This window comes from Drosophila nasuta, unplaced genomic scaffold, assembly GCF_023558535.2.
Source record: "Drosophila nasuta strain 15112-1781.00 unplaced genomic scaffold, ASM2355853v1 ctg38_pilon, whole genome shotgun sequence".
In the NCBI taxonomy this organism is placed as follows: domain Eukaryota; kingdom Metazoa; phylum Arthropoda; class Insecta; order Diptera; family Drosophilidae; genus Drosophila; species Drosophila nasuta.
The window spans coordinates 94,699-114,301 of record NW_026869550.1 but is presented as its reverse complement, the minus strand read 5'-3'; the positions used below and the strand labels follow the sequence as shown (position 1 = coordinate 114,301).

Sequence of the window (19,603 nt, the reverse complement as noted above, 5' to 3'; positions counted from 1 at the left end):
CCAGAAGCTTTTACAGGTTGGGAGGGTAAAGAAGAAGAACATAACCATCTTCGTTCTTCATATTTATATATCGAATGCATATACTTCTTAACCGGTCTATCGGTTGATAGCCTATCCTGTCTGTTCCCGTCTTAACTCTGTCTACCTTCTTTTATCTGTGTGGCACGGTAGCTTACTAAGTGGCAAAAGACCCACCCCACTTTCCCTGAGCTTTAGTCGACAATGTATGCAGAGTATGCTTCCAGTTTGCTGCCCACTCAACGGGTCGTCTTATTATAAGACGACGCCCAAGACGTGTTCGTTACACCACTTCCCCACACACCAGGGCCGTGCCTAGCCCGCCATGACTTTGACGGCTCTACTCCAGTGCAAGGGGTGAGTATTCTCCCCACCGCGGCGGTCTGGCTAGACACGGGAAGACGGCCTTCGAAGCGCGAGTGCTCATAGATCCGTGCTGTCCAGTAAGCCGCATCCGCGAGTCAATGGCAGTGGCCATGGGCCTCTCCATCACTCGCGTGGGCGCAGAAGGAGTGTGCACGGCAACGGAGGTCGTCTTCAAAACGGATCCGCAGCTCTAAACAGCGACGCCCACCAGGACTGTCACACCAGCCAGTTTTTCAGCAACCTCGTGTTGGCTGACAAGGACTGGTTCCGCTCGGCATCGGTCTCGACAGTCTTGGGGGCTGATGTGCACCGGACGTCGTGCTACCGGGTATCCTCCCGGGCCAAGGCGGACTGCCTATGGCACAGAATTCCACGCTGGGCTGGATTCTGTCAGGCACGAGCTACTAGCCGTTTTCGTTTGCAATCCCAATATTGCAAGGGGAGAATGTTGATGCGAGCGCATTGCTAAGTGAGTGGCACAGCTCGCTCCGCCGACCGAAAAGAACTCAAAGAGCGCAGCTTGGCGCATTAGAGCATCGAAATGCCGTCGGCATTTTTCCTATGCTCAGTTCTGAACTACGTTTCACTTCGATCGGTTACAAACACCCCCAAATCTGTGCGTCCAACAACCCGAACGTTTGAAAATATACACAATATATATAATAGTGAAAACCGCGAGTGTTTTATTTCGGGAAAAGGAAAATCTTGGTACTTTCAGCGCACCTACAAAACAGCAATAATATTAATTTGGTTTTCAAATTGTTTCTTATCCTCTTCATCTGATGTGCTAAAAGGAATTTAAGTGATGATCCTATGAAATCGAATAAACCTCGTTTAGTACGACCTGTTATTCTAATATCTGTCAATTGCTTTTAACTTATTCATTAAATACTTTATTTGAGGGTACTTATTGCTTTTGCGTTAATAATAAATCAAAAGAATTCTCTATTTGTGTTACGTTTATAGTTAGAAAATGATGTTCGAAAGATATTGGTAAATTGATTGTTCCTGACTCAAATAGGATGAATCCTTGGTCATATTCGCTCGCTCTCGCATTCGCAGTCGGCGTTGTTTTTTCTTCCCTCTTAAATTTATGATTTTTCATTAAATTTCATATTTATTTACTATTAATATAACATTAATTTTACTCTCTCACTTGTGTTTAACTACAGATCGTTAAATCGCTGTGTGCTTTCGTGTATTTAGTAAATTATTATTATTATCATTCTATCTTGCGTCTTGCTCGACCTGTGCATACTCTCTGTGTTTTGTGCTCTTCGTAAGTACAGATCATATTAGTTTGCAAATAATTTACTTTGTTTGATTTATTTCTTTTTTGATTTATTTTTTTTTTTTTGTTTTAATTTTTAATTGGTTTAATAATCTTTGTTTTAGCAATATGTTAACCTGCTATAACAAGAAATGCCGGGTGCCAGTTGGTGCCAAAATGGGTTTTGTTTGTTGCTGGTTATGCGACAACGTTGCACATGAAAAATGTGCTGGCTTTAACGGCCGTATAGTGGATTTGATTTCGGCCAAGTCTGGATTGAGATGGACTTGTGAACATTGTAGGGACTCTGAACGCGATATTGCTGGGTTTATACGGTAGACGCGAACTGGTTTTAAAGATATATTGGCGGGCCCCCAATTGAGCTTTCTGTCCCAGTTGATGTTCCAAGCTTATCTGTACCACCTGCTGGGGAATTAATGTCGTTTAGTTCTCCGTCCCTCAACCTTCGGTAGCTCTGGATGTTCCAGATCATGACATTACGTCTTTAAGATTGGAGTCTCCTGCTCCGGCTTCGATTTTGTTGTCGACTGAGATGGAGACGGTTGAAGAAATTCAACCATCACCATCCTCTGTTGAGATTGTTAGTGCTGTAACGATAGAAGACTCGCCTCCAGCTCCTACCTCAGTTGTCCGCAACACTTTAGTTGCAGTGCCACCTCTTAAGCAGATTTTTGTTTCAAGGCTTTCCCCTGATACGACATCTGATGATGTTCGGGCTTATATTAAGTCAAATCTCAAGCCAGGGTTAAAGTAGATAAATTTAATTTCTCGTATGAACGGGATATTTCGTCTTTTAAAATAAGTGTTTCGGTTGAACAATTTAGCATGATGTGCAGTAAAGAGTTTTGGCCGGAACACCTATTAGTTAAAAATTTGTTGCGAAAAGAAAAATCGGTCTCCGGTTTCTCTTCCTAGTAGTGGCAAGAATTCGATTTCAAAGCCTTCTTCCATGTCTGTCAGTTCAAAAACTAACATCCTCTTTACTTCTTGGCTATCAGAATGTAAGAGGTATTTGTAGTAAACTTACTGACTTATATTTAAATAGTGTATCTTTCCCTTTCAATGTCATTGCCTTTACTGAAACTTGGTTAAAAATGACATCCTTGATACGGAAATCTTTTCTAGTAGATTTTCCGTATACAGACGTGACCGCAAGGTACGTCGCGGTGGTGGGGTTTTAATTGCAGTAGATGCTCAATTAAATTCAGAGTTGATTGAGCACACTTCTGATATTGAGCTAGTGGCTGTTAGATTATCCTTCGTTAGTTAACATTTAACATTTTTATTTCTTGCTCGTATATCCCCTGCTTCAGATGATGCTTTATATTTAGCTCATTTTTCTATTATTAATAACATTTCTAATATGCTTTCTAATCGTGATCACTTTATAGTCCTTGGTGATTTTAATATTGCTGGGGTGTCATGGCATTCCGCCGAGAATCTAAATGGACTTTGCCCTCTGTATCCCATGTTTTATTGATAGTCTCTTCGGGGTATCATTGTCTCAGATTAACGGTATTCCAAATTGCTTAAACAGGTCTCTAGACCTTATTTTTGTTTTAGACCCAGATTCATGTTCTCTATCGAGAATATCTCCTATATCTTCCCTGAACACCCTTACCATCCCACTTTAGGAATTATGTTGGAGCTCCCATTAATTGCGTCAGAGTCGAGTGTACGTTGTGGTGAGCTTTCTCGTTGTTTTCGGAAAACCGATTTTGAGAAACTTGCTGTGCTTATATCTCAAACTGACTGGTCCCAACTTTCTTTGTCTACAAACTTGGATATAGCGGTTGAATTTTTCTATTTTACTTTAAACTCGCTATTTGATGCTTGTGTTCTATCAAGTACTCCACATTTGTATGATAAACCCTTATGGTTTACTAAGAAATTATCGAATTTAAAAATCGTAAGTCGAGATTTTATAAAAATTCAAGGGAACTTGGATATAGCGGTTGGATTTTTCTATTCTACTTTAAACTCGCTATTTGATGCTTGTGTTCTATCAAGTATTCCACATTTGTATGATAAACCCTTATGGTTTACTAAGAAATTATCGAATTTAAAAATCGTAAGTCGAGATTTTATAAAAATTCAAGGGAACTGGCTCTTCTTTTGATTTTCTCCGCTATTCTGTTGCTCAAGCTACTTTTCGCACTCATAACAATGAGTGTTATAATAATATTTGAGTAGGTGCAGAATAAGATTTCAGCGTGATCCAAAGCGATTTTACGACTTCGTTAACTCGAAGCGTAGATCCGCGTCATCACCAGCATTTGTGTCTTTGGAGAATATGACGGTATCTAATGGTCATGATGTTGCCGATTTATTTGCGGACTTTTTCCAAACGACATATTCTGTCCCACGTTCTCAAAATTCCTTTTCTTATCCTTATCAGTTAAATTCATCTAATTGTATTTTGGTCCTTTAATTACTGAAGCTCTATTTTAACGGAACTATTGGCTATAAAACCTATTTTTTCGGCTGGTCGGATGGAGTACCTAGTTGTGTGGTAAGGTATTGTGCTGGTAGTATCTGTAAACCACTTTTAAATTGTTTGAATTATCCGTTAACTCATGTTCTTTTCCTAAAATCTGGAAAAAATCATACATTATACCTATCCTAAAAAGGGAGCAAATCTAAATTTCAAAATTATCGCGGTATATCTAAATTGTCTGCGATTCCGAAAGCATTTGAAAAAATTATAACTTCTCAACTGCAACATCTGTGTAAATCTATACTTTCACCTTACCAACATGGGTTTGTGAAGTCTAGATCCACTTCTACTAACTTATTGGAGTTCTCTTCTATTGTAATTAAAGGATTCGAGAATAAAATGCAAACGGATGTCATTTACACCGATTTTAGTAAGGCTTTTTACTCTGTTAATCATCACCTCTTACTGTATAAGCTTAATGTTTTAGGGTTTCCTCATAGCCTAATTGAGTGGATATCCTCATACCTTTCCAACAGAATTCAGAATGTTTATTATAATGGTTTTGTATCTAAATGTGTTCAAGTCACTTCTGGTGTGCCCCAGGGCAGTCATTTGGGTCCTCTATTGTTCACTTTGTTCATAAATGATCTTCCTTCTGTTATTGTGCATTCCGTGTACTTATGTACGCCGATAACGTTAAGCTTTGCCTGACATTTAATGATAGTCTTGCGAGCTCACTGTTACAATGTGACCTTAATCGTCTAGAATCTTGGTGCAGAGTAAATATGTTACATCTCAACTGCAATAAGTGTAAGTTTATGACCTTTCGTAGGGTTCTTCTCAGTTAAATAACTATGTGTTATATGATACTCCTCTTGAGCGAATTGAAGGTGTGAATGACTTAGGGGTTCTGCTTGATGCAAAACTAAAATTCGATAAACATATTCTATCTGCTGTAAATAGGGCCATGGGTGTTTTGGGATTTATAAAACGCTGGTCGAAAGAGTTCAATGATCCCTACATCACTAAGACTTTATACGTCTCACTGGTTCGTCCTATCCTTGAGTATGGATCTCTTGTCTGGAATCCCCAGCATAGGGTTTATCAAGATAGGATTGAATCGGTGCAGAAACAATTCTTATTATTTGCTCTTCCTAGTTTAAATTGGAATCCTAATATTAGATTACCACCGTATCGCAGTGGACTTTTATTACTAAACCTTCCTTCTCTTTCTCACCGTAGAACTATGCAAGGTGTTGTTTTTATACAGAGACTAATTAATGGTGAAATAGACTCTTTGGAGCTGTTAAGTCAAATTAGTTTTGCAGTTCCTGTCAGGATCACTAGAATTTTCTTCCACTTCTCATTTCACGTAGATATACTAACTTTGCTTGCCATAATCCCTTCCGTATTCTGTGTGTGAACTATAATTATCTCAATAACGTAGTTTGCTCTAGTAAATCTATTCCTTTGCTTAAAACCTTATTATTAGCTTATTTATCGAGTATTTAATTGTTATTTATTTTATTATATATTTATTGTAACATATTTTTAATCTAATTTAATTAGCTGTCCAGCGTCTCTTAATATTTATTCGCGGTTTTCGTTTAATGCATGCTGTTTACAAATTTATTTTGTTTTGTCCGCGCGTCAACAAGCCCGTGCTTGGTATCGCTGGGCCACTTGATGGTACTGCCGTTAGTACGTCAACGTCCAAATAAATAAATAAATTAATTTTGAATTGGATTTACTTCGACTCGTTGAGTTTTACGGTTGTGCAAATAATTGATAATATAAGTAACATCAGCAATTTAGGATGTTTCATCATTTGGGCTGGAATTAACATATTTACTTTTGTTAATTACTTTCTCCTTTTTAAACTTCGATCTATAGTGTGTAACTTTTCTGCCTCTATTCGTTTCTTCAAAATGCTTTTCATCAAGCTTTTTATGATACCTGCCTTTTGAAAGGATTTGTTTTGATTTAGTTTTGTGAAATCTTTCTATGTCTGATATTCCTGTTTTACTTGTAGTTATGTTCACTTTTATGTTTTCTTCTTGTAACCAAATTTGCAAAGCTGCACTAATAAATGCTGAGTCTTTCTCTGCTTTTATTTCAATGGGCTTTCCATTTCATTGAAAAATTGTAGTAAAGCTCTTTTAGCTTCTACCCAATCTATACTTTGGACTTCAACTAATGTTGTGAATTTGGAATAAACATCTATACAAGAAAAAAATTCTTTCTTATCTATCATATAAAAATCTATTACATATTTGTCCCTAACATTAAGTACTTCGGGTGTTATTTTGAACATGAGTTTTGTATCTCTATGTTCGGTTTTAGCTATGTTGCAAATTTTCACATTCATTAATTAAGTTTTGTATTAGTTTCCGATAATCAGGGTAATAATATTTTTCCTTAAACTAATTTATTGTTTTTCTATTCCTGGGTGCAACAACTTTTTATGTGTTTTTAAAATTAGTTCTTTAAACTCTGTGAATGTTTGTAAGGCAATTAATTTCAAGCTTGCTTTCATTATTTTAGTTATATTATTCGGACTCATTATTTCTAAATAAGCTCTTTGAAAATTGGAAAATCTATTTCATTATGAAAATGGACAATACTCTTTTCGAGCAAAGATATTCCTTTTATTATATCTTTGGCATAATGATTAGTCATTTCCTTATAAGAAATTTTAATGTTAAGTTTATGAAAATAGTGAGTCGTCTCGACTTTGTTATCATCACCTTTAATGAATTCTATTGCCTATTAAAGTAATTTAAAGGTCTTTCAGTTATAGGTATGTGATATTGACTGTCCTCTTGAGCGCTATGTATAGTTGCTCCTGTGCTAACTGCATCTTCTCCTAAGAAATTCTCTTCTATTTTTATACGCGAAAGTGCATCTGCTACATTATTTTCTTTTCGTGGTAAATACTTGATTTGATAATCATATTCGTTCAATCGGATTTTCCATCTTTGTAATTTTCATATTAGGTTCTTTAATGTTACTGAGCCAAACAAATGGTTTGTGATCACTAAGGATTTCGAATTTTCTACCGAATAGGTAAGAACGGAAATACTTAGTTGCCCACACAATTACTAATAGTTCTTTCTCTATAGCTGAATAGTTTGATTCGTGTTCGTTTAAAGTTTGACTTGCATACCAAATGGGTATGTGTTCCTGTGATAGAACGGCGCCTATAGCGAAGTTGCTAGCATCTGTAGTCAATGAGAATGGTTTCTTGAAAGTTGGATAAACTAGTATCGGATATGTCGTTATTAAAACTTTGAATTTTTCAAATGCTGACACATAAGTGGGATCTTTTATGTTTATGGTGGCGTTTTTCTTCAACTTTGTTGTCATGGGTTTTGCAATATTTGCGAAATTGGGTATAAATTTACGGTAAAATCCGCATAGACCTAGGAATGATTTAATTTCTTTTGGTGTCTTTGGTATTGGGAATTCAACAATTGCCTTAATCTTGTTCGGATTTGGTTTTATATCTTGCGTGGTGATTACATGCCCGAGGAAATCAGGTTTCTTCTTCATGAATTCGCATTTGTCCAATTGTAATTTCAAATTTTCTTCCCGAAGTTTTGAGAAGACTTTCGAAATGGATGATAAGTGATCCTCCAATGAAGTGGAGTAAATGATGATATCATCTAAGTAAACTAGACAATCTTTAAAGATCAGATCTTCAAGTAGGTTATTCATACAGCGCTGAAAAGTCGCTGGAGCATTTTAAGCCCAAAGGACATACGAGTAAATTCGTAGTGACCATGCTTGGTTGAAAAGGCAGTTTTTGCAATTGAATCGGGATCCATTTTGGATTTGATGAAAACCCTTTGCAAGATCGATAGTAGTAAAGTATTGGCATTTGCCTAACTTGTCTAGGATCTCATCCATACTTGGTATGGGGAAGTTGTCATCAATGGTTATTTTATTGAGGTTTCGGTAGTCAATGACTAACCGGAATTGTTGCTTTCCTGAAGCGTCTTTGGAACAATCCAGATAGGTGAACAGTAAGGCGATTTCGATTTTTAATTATGCCATGCTCAATCATTTCGTTGATTTGTTTATTGACTTCTTGATCGTAAGCCTGTGGATATTTATAGGGTTTTTATATATTGGGTCTTCGTGTTTCGTTTGAATCGATAGCCTAATCGTACAGGTGAAAGTCAAATTTTCACCTTCCGGTACTGAATATCGCGAAATTCATGTAAAACCTTTTTAATTTTTCTACCTCTTCTGTGTTAAGATGTTCTAATCTGAACTCATTTCACTCCTTTACTTAATCTTCGATTGCGAAGTTGAAGTTTCTTCCTCTTTTGGAATGTGAATTTATAGTCTCCTAACGTAACTGTACCTTTTTCGTAATCAATTTGGGATTTACTGGCTTTTAGGTATTCCCTTCCTAGCAACATATATCATAGTTTTCAGAGAAATTTTGAATGTAAAATTTTTTGTTTTATGGTGCAAAGTCTACTGGGACTGAAAAGTATATTTTCTGATAATTCAGTAATGCCATTCATTGTTTGAACATTAATCTGGTTTTTAAAAGTTGGAAAACTGAAAATGTTTTGTTTTATAAGATTTATTGAAGAACCTGTATCAATGATACATTTAAGGTTTACTTCATTCATCTTAATTTTTATGTATGGTGTGTTTACTCTGCATTTTGTTCCGAGGAACTTTGATGAAAATTTTCACCTTGTTCCATCTTGAACTGGCCACTTTGGCTTTCCTTTGCCTTTTCACTGGTGGGTTAGGCCCTGACTTGTTGAGGTGTCCCTCGAATAATTATAGGGATTTTGATTCTGAGCTTCTTTTAATTTTTTAAACTCTTGGTGAAGGTTCTGATTATTTTGGTTTGAGTGATTGTTGTGGTTTAGAATTGGACATATCATCTGAATGAAAATTATTTGAATAGTTTGCATAAGATCTGTTTTGACTTCTGCGACTATTATTTTCGCTTTTAGGGTGATTCATAAATCCTTCAGCTTGAGCAATAGCTTTTAGCTTGCTTATTGTTGTAATATCATGCCTTGCTAAGGGCATGTATATCCTATCAGGTAGTTTCCTAGTTTTTACATTTTTGGTAGTTATTTTTAATGCATTTTTATATATTATTGCAGTACTAGCATCATTATCTATGTAAGATTTTCTTTCAAGTTCTTCTACAAACTTACGTAGACTTCCGTTCCAGTTGGTGTTATATAATCTTCGTAGTAGTTCTTCGTAGGGCGTCTGCGTTTTGAATTCTTCGATGAGTGATGATCTTAGTGATGGCCAATTGTTGGATTGCGTTATTTGGGCTGTTCGCAATGCTTCTCCAACTAACTGTCGTTCTATGGCTCCAAAGATTACGCTACTTTGACGTACATTATTAAGGCTGACAGATTCTCCGCGCCATTGTCGAACGCTGCCACATGTTTAATTTGATTCAAACACTGGGTTAGATGTGCTTCGTTTAGTTCATTTGCCATTTTTGGTGTTGTTATTATTAGTTAGTTTTATTAGTTTTATTATAACGGGTTTTACAATGTTCTTTTGTATTACCGTTTCGATAATGAACTCACACACGTAGATGTTTTTTGCGGATACGTTTTGTATAGCTCACAACTTACCCAGAACAATGTTAGAGTCCTTCTAGCGGTTCACGACTGCTTCGTTGATTCACTTACTAGTACGACGTATCCTACCGGCTGCGCCAATGAAATGTTCGCGGTTCACGAACAGTAAAAAATAAAAACACAAGGTTTTATTTTTGTTTACTTAGTAGACTACTTTATTGTTATTTATAAGCTCGAGGGCTACGCGTCTTAGGCGAGGAAAGTGTCTTTAAAACTAATTTCAGCTTTAACATGATACTTCTTACTGCGACTTAAAGCTAACATACGTGTGATGCTTGGCGTTTGTGTTAGTGCATTAATGCTGAGTCCTCATGTTGCAAATGGAAAATTTTAATGGACTTTTGACTTTTGAAAGTGGCATGATCGCCAATGTAACAGGATCTTTTTGTTTGTGACAGTTGGTGCTGTCTCGACAAGTGTTTATGTTTACAATATGATTTGTGGGAAAGAATTTGGAAAATAGGGGAATAATTATGAGTATGTGTCACATACGAGAAATTATTGTGGAGGTGGATATATTATTCCATATTCCATACATATTTACATACATCCATACATACATAGGTATATCCATATATATATGTATATGTCATTTACATCCATCCATACATTCATACATATATATTATATATTATATTAACTTTGGTAAAAGCGTCGCCACTGTCTCTTTTTCCGTCTTTTTCCTTACTAACGCTTCAAGAACAATCGCTCCACGCTCTGTCCCGCTCGGACCTCGCCTTCACCAATCAACCATCCTTTTTCTTTTCCTTCATATTTTTATTTTGCGTTTCTTAACACTAACAATGTTCTTAACATCTACATTACTCATCTAATTATGCTAATTTTACAGTCATGGGAATTCAAACTTTACATTTTAACTGTCTGTTCCACGACACGGCCTGCCTGATTGTGTCACGACCTCGTGTGAATTATCCAATTCATGCATCAAGTTTATATGTCTAATTAAACTTCTATTTTTGTACTTGTTCTAAGTCATGATATTTTGCAGAACATATCTAGTTTTAATGGCAGTTTCAGTAGAAACTAGCCCATTTAGCTACCGATTTTACCATTACATTGTTCTCACGCTCTTGTCACCACTCTGCGACGCTATGCACTTGCAGTACCTTAATCTTTCACAATATTAACCATCCGCCACAAACAACTTCATTAACATGAACATTTCTGCTTGGACCAGCCCCCATGTAAGATGTTCCCTGCACCCTCTACGACTTTTCATCGAAGTCATCCGTGTCTGAAGGCTTACGACTCTTTCAACGTTGTCATCCTCTTCAATGATTTCAGACTAAACGCACTCATCCGACATTTTCCGCAAGCTTTCGAGCGCATACTTGCATGTTCTTTTTATTTTCAATCACTTCAGCAGATATCTGTCACCTTTCAACAACTCAATCACCACAAATGGCCCTTTGATCTTTGGGTCCACTTTAGTCGAATGCCGCTCTTCATATTTTAGCAAGATATGATCGCCAACCTTGTGTTGACAATTTTCGCACATTATTAAAATCAACTTCGCTCTCTTCATTTAAAGGTACCATACCTAGTGGTCTCGCCTCTTTGCCTACTAACAGTTCTAATGGGCTGAATTTTGTTACACGATTACTTGTGCAGTTCTTGGCAAGTTGAACATCTTTCAATGCATCCTGCCATGAACGATCTCCACTTTCTACAGCCGTCAACATTCCTTTCTTCGTACTCATGACGCGCTCCACCTGTCCATTAGGTCGACTAGCGCCTGTGGCTATTAAATGCAACTCGATTTTATTGGACAAACAGAACTCACGAAATTTACTACTTGCAAAACTTCTGCCTTGCCCTGCAATTATGCGATTGGGTACTCCAAAAGTAAAATACTTGATTTCACTGCTTTGATACAATTCTCTGTATCAAATTAAGTGTATGATACAAATAAACAAACTTAGTAAACCTATCACATCCTCTTTCATATCGTTTTTGCCGCTTAATTTAAATCTCAACTTTGGGAATAGGATGCATCTCCATTTGCACTTTGCCTGACGTTGGCTTGGAAATCTTACATGTCATGCAGTTTTCAACAAACTTTCTGGTGTATTTCGACATATTTTAAAACCATTATTGCTCGTAAGCTTTGTCAAGGGTTTTCCGCCAACCAAGATGCATTATGGTCTCATGGACATTATTAATGACGGACCATCGAAGGCGCGAGAAATAAAAGGGAAACAAATCCGATTCCTTTTTCGTAAGTTCTTGCTAAATCATCTGACATTTCACCTAAATTTATCTGTGCCACAATACCAACTATATCTTGATCGCATTGTTGTCCAGTGATTAGGCAGTTGTCTGTAATTTCGGCAAAAGTCTACTAGCAGCTCAGTTACTTTATTTACGTAAATAGATTTACTTGGAATTGGATTACGGGACAGGAAATCTACATGTGCCAACTGGCTTCCCTTGCTGTACTCAACATTGAAATCAAATGATTGTAAGAAAGCCCACCAACTGTGTACCTTGGGCGTTAATTCGATTTTGGTGCGACTTGCCTTTAGTGAGTTACAATCTGCAAGCACTACAAATTTCCTACAATGCAGATAGTGGCAAGCGTTCCCAACTCATAAGAATGATATATCTGGTCAATGCTTGAATGACATTTTGGTGTATCTGCTCATGCTCCTAGTTCCAAATGAAATTACTATTTTTAGATGTTAACTTATATAACGGTTTCATTTGCTCAGAGAAACGTGGTACGAACTGCCGGAAGTAAGATGCTAGACCTATAAATTGTCTGAGTTTGGTAACTGAACTTGGCTTAGATAATGCTCACAAGGCTTATATTTTTTTAGTGTTAGGTTTAATCAAACATCATCTATGTAAACTACCGCGCATGAATATGCAAGTTCACCTAATGCTTGTATAATTGCTCGCTGAAAAGCTGAGGAAGCAGTTTTCAGCCCAAATGGTGTGACAAGGAACTCAAATTGTCCATCTGGCGTCACAAAGAGAGTTCTTTCAATTGATTCGGCCACTTTATGAATTTGATGAAAGCCACTAGCCATATCTAGGCTCGAAAAGTTTTTGCCATCACGCAGTCTGCTAATTTGGTCTGAAATTAGTGGCAATGGATATTTGTCTGCCATCTTTCTTTTTGCTAGAAGCATTAGACTGGCAAAGGCGAGCTACTTGTGCGAATCACTTTAGCATCAAACATCTTCCTTATATTTACTCTGTCAAGCTTCTTTTCAGCAAGTTAGAGTCTGTACAGGCGTCTCTGAACTGTCTTATTGTTATCTAATAAACGGATATTTAACAAGCCAGTTTAGACACGTCTTTTGCGGTATTTCATCTATATATCTATATATATATCCGAATATTCCAGTATATTTATTAAAGTAAGATTTTCTTGCTCATTTAAATAGACGTTGTTATTAATAGTCTTATTCATAGTGTCTGTCATGTCATATTTAAGGTAGTCATTGCTTACAACATGAAATAATATCTCTAGATAAAATTCAGAAATTTTAACTGTGGCGCATGTAGATGCAATGTATCCTATATTGCCACATTTGTAGCAGGTGACGCGTGATCTGTCGCGTCCAGTCACCGGTTTGCCATATGCTTTGTTTTAATTTGGGTTTTCTCTACTGCGCTCCTCTTACGACACTCTCGCATCTCGCAAACACGCTTTCCACAATGATGATATATTCGACCCGCTTACCAAATGTATAAGCCTGTAATTGCTGCTGCAATTCGCTGTGCGATTTAAGGGTTTTGTGTACAGGAGACTCTGTAGTCTTGTGTCAATTTGCGATACGTGTGCTATCACGAGCGACACTGCGACTTCTTCAGCTGTCATCGAGCTCCATTTCGTCATCAAAGACGTCACAAGGCGGCAGGAGTAGACTGATAAGCATTCGTTTGCATTCGGGTGTTCATTTAACATGTTGAACAAAAAGGGGCTGGCGTCTCTACGCTTTCATAACTCAGCATGAACAGTTCTTCCAATTATGGCCAAGTCATTCCCGCAAAACAAATTTGCGACAAACTTTGTGACGCGATTCCAATTAGAGATTTACTTAAAGATTCACCAATGCACTACTCTTTAATGGATGCTCAGTCAGTCAGACTGGTGTAATTTGAGAGTCGGATCAGAAGGTCTGCAGCCCAGGACGATAAGATACATACGAACGAGATCCGACGTGACCGACTGCAAGCCCTCTGGGACAATGTAGAGGCCGCTTATGCCACATGCGCTGATGCATTGCATCGAGACGGCGTCAATGAAGGCATAGTACGATCACTGTTACTCAGTGTACGAGCGGTGTCTCGCCTGCGTGAAGGGTCAAATTTCCGGGTATCCGGGACAATCAGGAGTGACACATCCGCTCCTCCTGTATATTCCAGTGGCTGCCGGCTCCTCCAGTTGACACCGAATTTTTCCATGGGAATTACTTTCGTTGGCAGATCTTCCGGGATCTTTTCACGGCCATCTACGTCAACAATTCAAGTGTGACTCCTGTCGAGAAACTGTTCCATCTGAATTCCAAAACTGCAGATGAGGTCAACGAAATCATTGCCAAGTTTCCGCTTACGAACGATGGTTTCGCGTTGGCTTGGAGTGCTCTCTGTGAGCGCTTTGAAAGCAAGCGCTTACTGATCACGGTTTCACAAGAGTCTGGGCAGCGATTAAGGAGCTACAGAGCACGATTCAGCGGTGCTTGACCGCTCTTGAGTACTCCGACATTTCCGTTTCTAGTCCATTCGCACACTGCATCCTGGTCTTTCTTTGCTCATCCAAGCTTCCCAAGATCACGCTCTCGTTATGGGAGCAAACTTTAGTGGACAAGTCCAAAGGCCCGCATGGCAGGACATGAGCACGTTCCTCAACTAGCGATATCGTACACTCGAGGCAATTGAGAGGCAATCCCGTCCACAGCAGATTTCAAAACGATTTAACTCTTTAAAGGCCCGAGTCACTCAGAAAGGCAAATCGTGTGACTTGTGCTCAAAGAGAATCACCCTGTCCTTGTCTGTCGTGTGCCGAAAGGCTTCCTAAAGGGATCTACCAGCGATTGAACTGGCAGATTCATATTTCTACGAAAGTGCTCAGATTGATATTATAATTGGCGCGGATATCCTTCCGTCAGTCATCCTGAGCGGCTCTCGGCCAAACATTTGTGGCTCACTCCTTGGGCAAAAAACGTGTTTGGTTGGATTCTCACCGGCACCGTTTCCCAAAATGTGTCGACAACTGTCTCTGCGTTTTCGAGAGTCGCCATCCAAGCAGACGATCAACTCGACAGATTAAATTCCAAATTTTGGGAGGTGGAGGATATTCCGTCGAAGCTGGTTAGCTGCGAAAACACAACTTCACGTAGCAGAAGTAGCAGATATCGGGTGATATTCCGGAAGCCCGATTGCATTGAATTGGGTCACATGATACCCATCCGCCGCAGCATGTGGTCACCAATCCTAATTTTTATCTGTCTCATCATTCATTCAAACCAGATAGGCCGCTCACGACGCGGGGTACAATCCGCAGACCCGTCGCCATGATGATCCTTCTCCCAATTTTGGATACCAAAACTGACCCTCTCCGTCAGAAGGACTGATGGACGAAAAACTTCCTACTTCGTCTCTCTATTTTTCGTCCTGTGCTGTCCTACTAACGTCCATGTGTCATTGATAATTTAAAAGAGTCTACTATAATAATCATTGTTTTGTTTCCGTTTTGTTTTCCATCATATATTTCATTCCATGTAGTATGTACTTATTAATAAGTACTGCTCTAACTGTCTGGCCTACCAACAGTCCGGGCAATCCTGCCGCAGCGCTTATGAACAACTATAGTAGTTGTGATCAGATAAAAATTGTTATTAAAGAAATACTTTTGTATGGGCAAAAACGCCTACTTACTAGGGGTCTTAGTTGCTTTGGCTGACAATCTGGTATATTGTGCCGTCTATGGTATATTTTGAACGATGTACTATATCGATATACCAAATATACAATTTTGTATTTTTGTAGAATTTTGGTATTTTTGAGAATAATACCGCAATATATAGATTTTATTCAAAATGGGTAGCGGGTATCTCACAGTAGCTTTCTTACTTGTTTATTTATCTATTCGACGCCACCCCGACGAACAGTATGATATGAAAGTAGCCTTGAATTTAACCGTCCGCATGATATGAGTCTCTCTGCCAGAGATGTCAAATACATCCTAATCGAGATTTCTGCTGAGGGTAAAATACTAGAAACTGCGATTCCTAGTTTTAAAAGTATTAATCCTTGTACCGCCTTGTAAGCAGAAACAATCTCAAAACTATTCCGCTCTGACCATCGTGAAATCGGGCTGAAAGGTAAATTAATTCAGTACCTACATATAATGTAGCTGGTCTGTTACCATTAAGCAAATGTTAATTTGAAAAAACCTAATATGACAAACACATATTTTTGTAGGTTTGGATACTTAGCAAAATACAAAATATTATTCTTCGCGAACGGGATCGGTTGGCTGGTGAAGTGGTTGATATGGAAAAACGATTGGCTACAAATAGATATTATTCTGATAATCTTGAATATATTATACGCAATAATGAAGACGCTTTAAGCAAAATGGCATCAAGGGCTAAATTTTCAGAAGGAGAACGAATTAATGTGGAATCAAAATTACGTGTTCTTATGAAATCTATGGAAGAGCAGAAGGAAGCACACAGTAAAACAATGATCAAACTTGAATTATCAATCGGGACCTAACTGAAAGTATGCGAAAGTTAAATCAAAAACCGCTGATTTTGATAGGCAAAAGTACAAGTCGATAAATTCAGAAATGAGGTAAATGCACTAAATAAGATTGTGCATAAATACGAGGATGATATCAGTGACTTTACAAAGACTCAAAAAATAACGATGAAATTATTAAGCAGTTACGGCTAATTGAAAAAGAAATCAAATGCAGTTATTCAGTTGACGGGCAAACTTAAGAAGTCTGTAGAAGACCAAAATAATGCAAGCACACGTTTGTACAAGCTAAACAGGAAGGTTATGATTCTTAATAATGAGATTTTACGACATAAGTATATTTTGCAAAAGTATTTTGATTTTTCATGATAAATTATTTTTTTTAGAAATAATATCAATTCTCTTGAAAAGATGTGCTCAATGCAAGTGGACGCGCGGATGACATTCGACGCATTAAGGACTCATTGCAAAAGAACGGGACAGCCTCGAAGTGAAATCATAAAATTAAATAATGCAATAGCAGATCTCAGACACGATATGATGTTAAAGACAAACTTGATTAGCTCATTAAATTTAGATTTAAACAAATTAAATATTAGACTAGATGAGGCATATATTCTTAAGGCAAAAGCTGAGAAGGAACGTGATGAAATGGCACAGGAAATGGAAACATTGCATGAAAGAATAGAAAGTTACCAGGGTATGTTACAAAAATCAAATTTAATATTTTATTATTATTATTATTATTATTATTATTATTATTATTATTATTATTATTATTATTATTATTATTATTATTATTATTATTATTATTATTATTATTATTATTATTATTATTATTATTATTATTATTATTATTATTATTATTATTATTATTATTATTATTATTATTATTATTATTATTATTATTATTACTATTACTGCTGAGCAGTAAACATTTCCCACCATGGTTCTACGGTCAGTAAAGAAGGAAGGTTTAGTCATACAATTCTTCCACCGTAAGGTAGTTTATTTTTAAAGTGTTACTTGAAACTACGAAGAGCAGAAATCCATTCTGCAGTTGACACAATTCTGTTTTGAAAGATACTACACTGGAAATTACAGATAAAAGATTCATACTCAATTATATAAACAACTAGTGAGAATCATTCATAGTGATGTAGGGATCATTGAATTCATTCGACCAGAGTTTTATGAGTCTAAAGCACACCTATGGCAGATAGAAAAGTTAATCGAATTTTCAATTTTGCATCAAGTATTCACGGACTCTAATCCCTCTAGGAAAATATTATATAACATAATAAATAATTATTAACTAGCAGAGAGCCCCTGAAAAAAGCCATGATCTTACATTTTCATCTTACAGTTAACATTTAGCAGATTTACTGTGCATCAAGGTTTAAGATAATTAAGGAAACTTTGAAACTGTTAGCCCGTATGATAATCATTGAAAGTCAGGCAAAACCTAACGTTATCAGTACAGGGTAATGCTTTATAACAGAAGGAAGATCATTTATAAGCAAAGTGAGCAATACAAAGCCATACGCCTACTTACTAGGGGTCTTAGTCGCTTTGGCTGACAATCTGGTATATTGAGTCGTCTATGGTATATTTTGAATCGATATACCATATATACCATTTGGTTTTTGTATTTTTGCCGTATATTTGGTATATTTTGAGAATAATACTGCAAAATATATTGCTTTTATTCAAAATGGGTAGTGGGTATCTCACAGTCGAGTACACTCGACTGTAGCTTTCTATTTGGTGTATACAATAATTAGTATAGTATTTATGATTTCTGATAATTTAATTGCGATCAGATAAAAATTGTGGAAGTTATTAAAGAAATACTTTTGTATAGGCAAAAACGCCTACTTACTAGGGGTCTTAGTTGCTTTGGCCGACAATCTGGTATATTGTGCCGACTATGGTATATTTTGAATGTGGTACTATATCGATATAACAAATATACCGTTTGGTATATTTTTAGTATATTTGCATTGTTGGTATATTTTGAAAAAATTCCGCAATATTTTGCTTTTATTCAAAATGGGTAGCGGGTATCTCACAGTCGAGTCACACTCGACTGTAACTTTCTTACTTGTTTCTTATCAGTTCCGGGAAGTGATTACTTCGGAACTAATAACAGTGGGCTGTTATAGGCTGATACAGACGGTTCTACTATTTTATTGTCTATTAATTTTTGTACCTGTATATGAATTTCTTTATGTAAATTGGTTCATCATCCTTCAATCTTAACATTTGCTTGTAGAAAATATTGGTAGTGATTGATTCGTTTTCGAGTCCGAATACGTCACTAAACTGGGTGCATAAATTAGTCAATTCGTTTTTGAATTGTGGTGAGAAATTTTTAGCTAATTGAAATAAGACAGTTTTTCTATATTTTTCATAGTTCGAAAGTGGTTCATATTTTAAACTGTGAATATTTACTTGTTGATCATTACTGATTGTATTCAGTAATCGGACAAATGCATTTTTGGTTGTTGCGACCGTGTTCATAACATAAATCTCATGTTGAATTTCCTGATTAGGTATTAGTATACTTTCTTCATCTGAAGATAGATGAATCTTTCGGACAACTTGGGATCTTGCTGGTAGAACAATGGAATTATTAATAGAACTGTATGTTATTGGAACATAACTTGGGAAATTCAAATTATTTGGTCTCATTATAATCCTAACTGGCAATTGAATTTCTTGATGAAGTCAATACCTATCCATCACAAGGAATTGCGAACTGCAAATTTACTAAGTGAAAATCGTGTGTCTGTCTTGGCCTAATCCTTGGATATTAATTTTCTTATCGATTTGGATATCACGAAAGATATCAGAGATATGTCTGCACCAGTATCTATTAAAAATACAAGCTTTTTATTCGTCTTTACACGGTTGAGAGATTTCCGAATTATTCAGGGCAATTCTAACATTGTTTGTATTGTTATTATTGTTATTGTTTCGGCCTCGATTGGAATTATTGTTTTCATTTCCTCGGCCTCTACGGTAATTGTTGTTTTGATTACCGTAATTATTATTATTTAAGAGTGCCGTAAACGCACAAATGATTCGGGTACACTTATTGTTTGGGTGTACCCT

At 36.8% G+C, this 19,603-nt stretch overlaps 1 pseudogene; it reads left to right on the top strand.

Annotated features, from left to right (window-relative positions):
* Nucleotides 1–343: 343 nt before the first annotated feature.
* On the top strand, nt 344–17,863 carry LOC132797946 (uncharacterized; annotated as a pseudogene).
* The last annotated feature ends 1,740 nt before the right edge of the window (nt 17,864–19,603 follow it).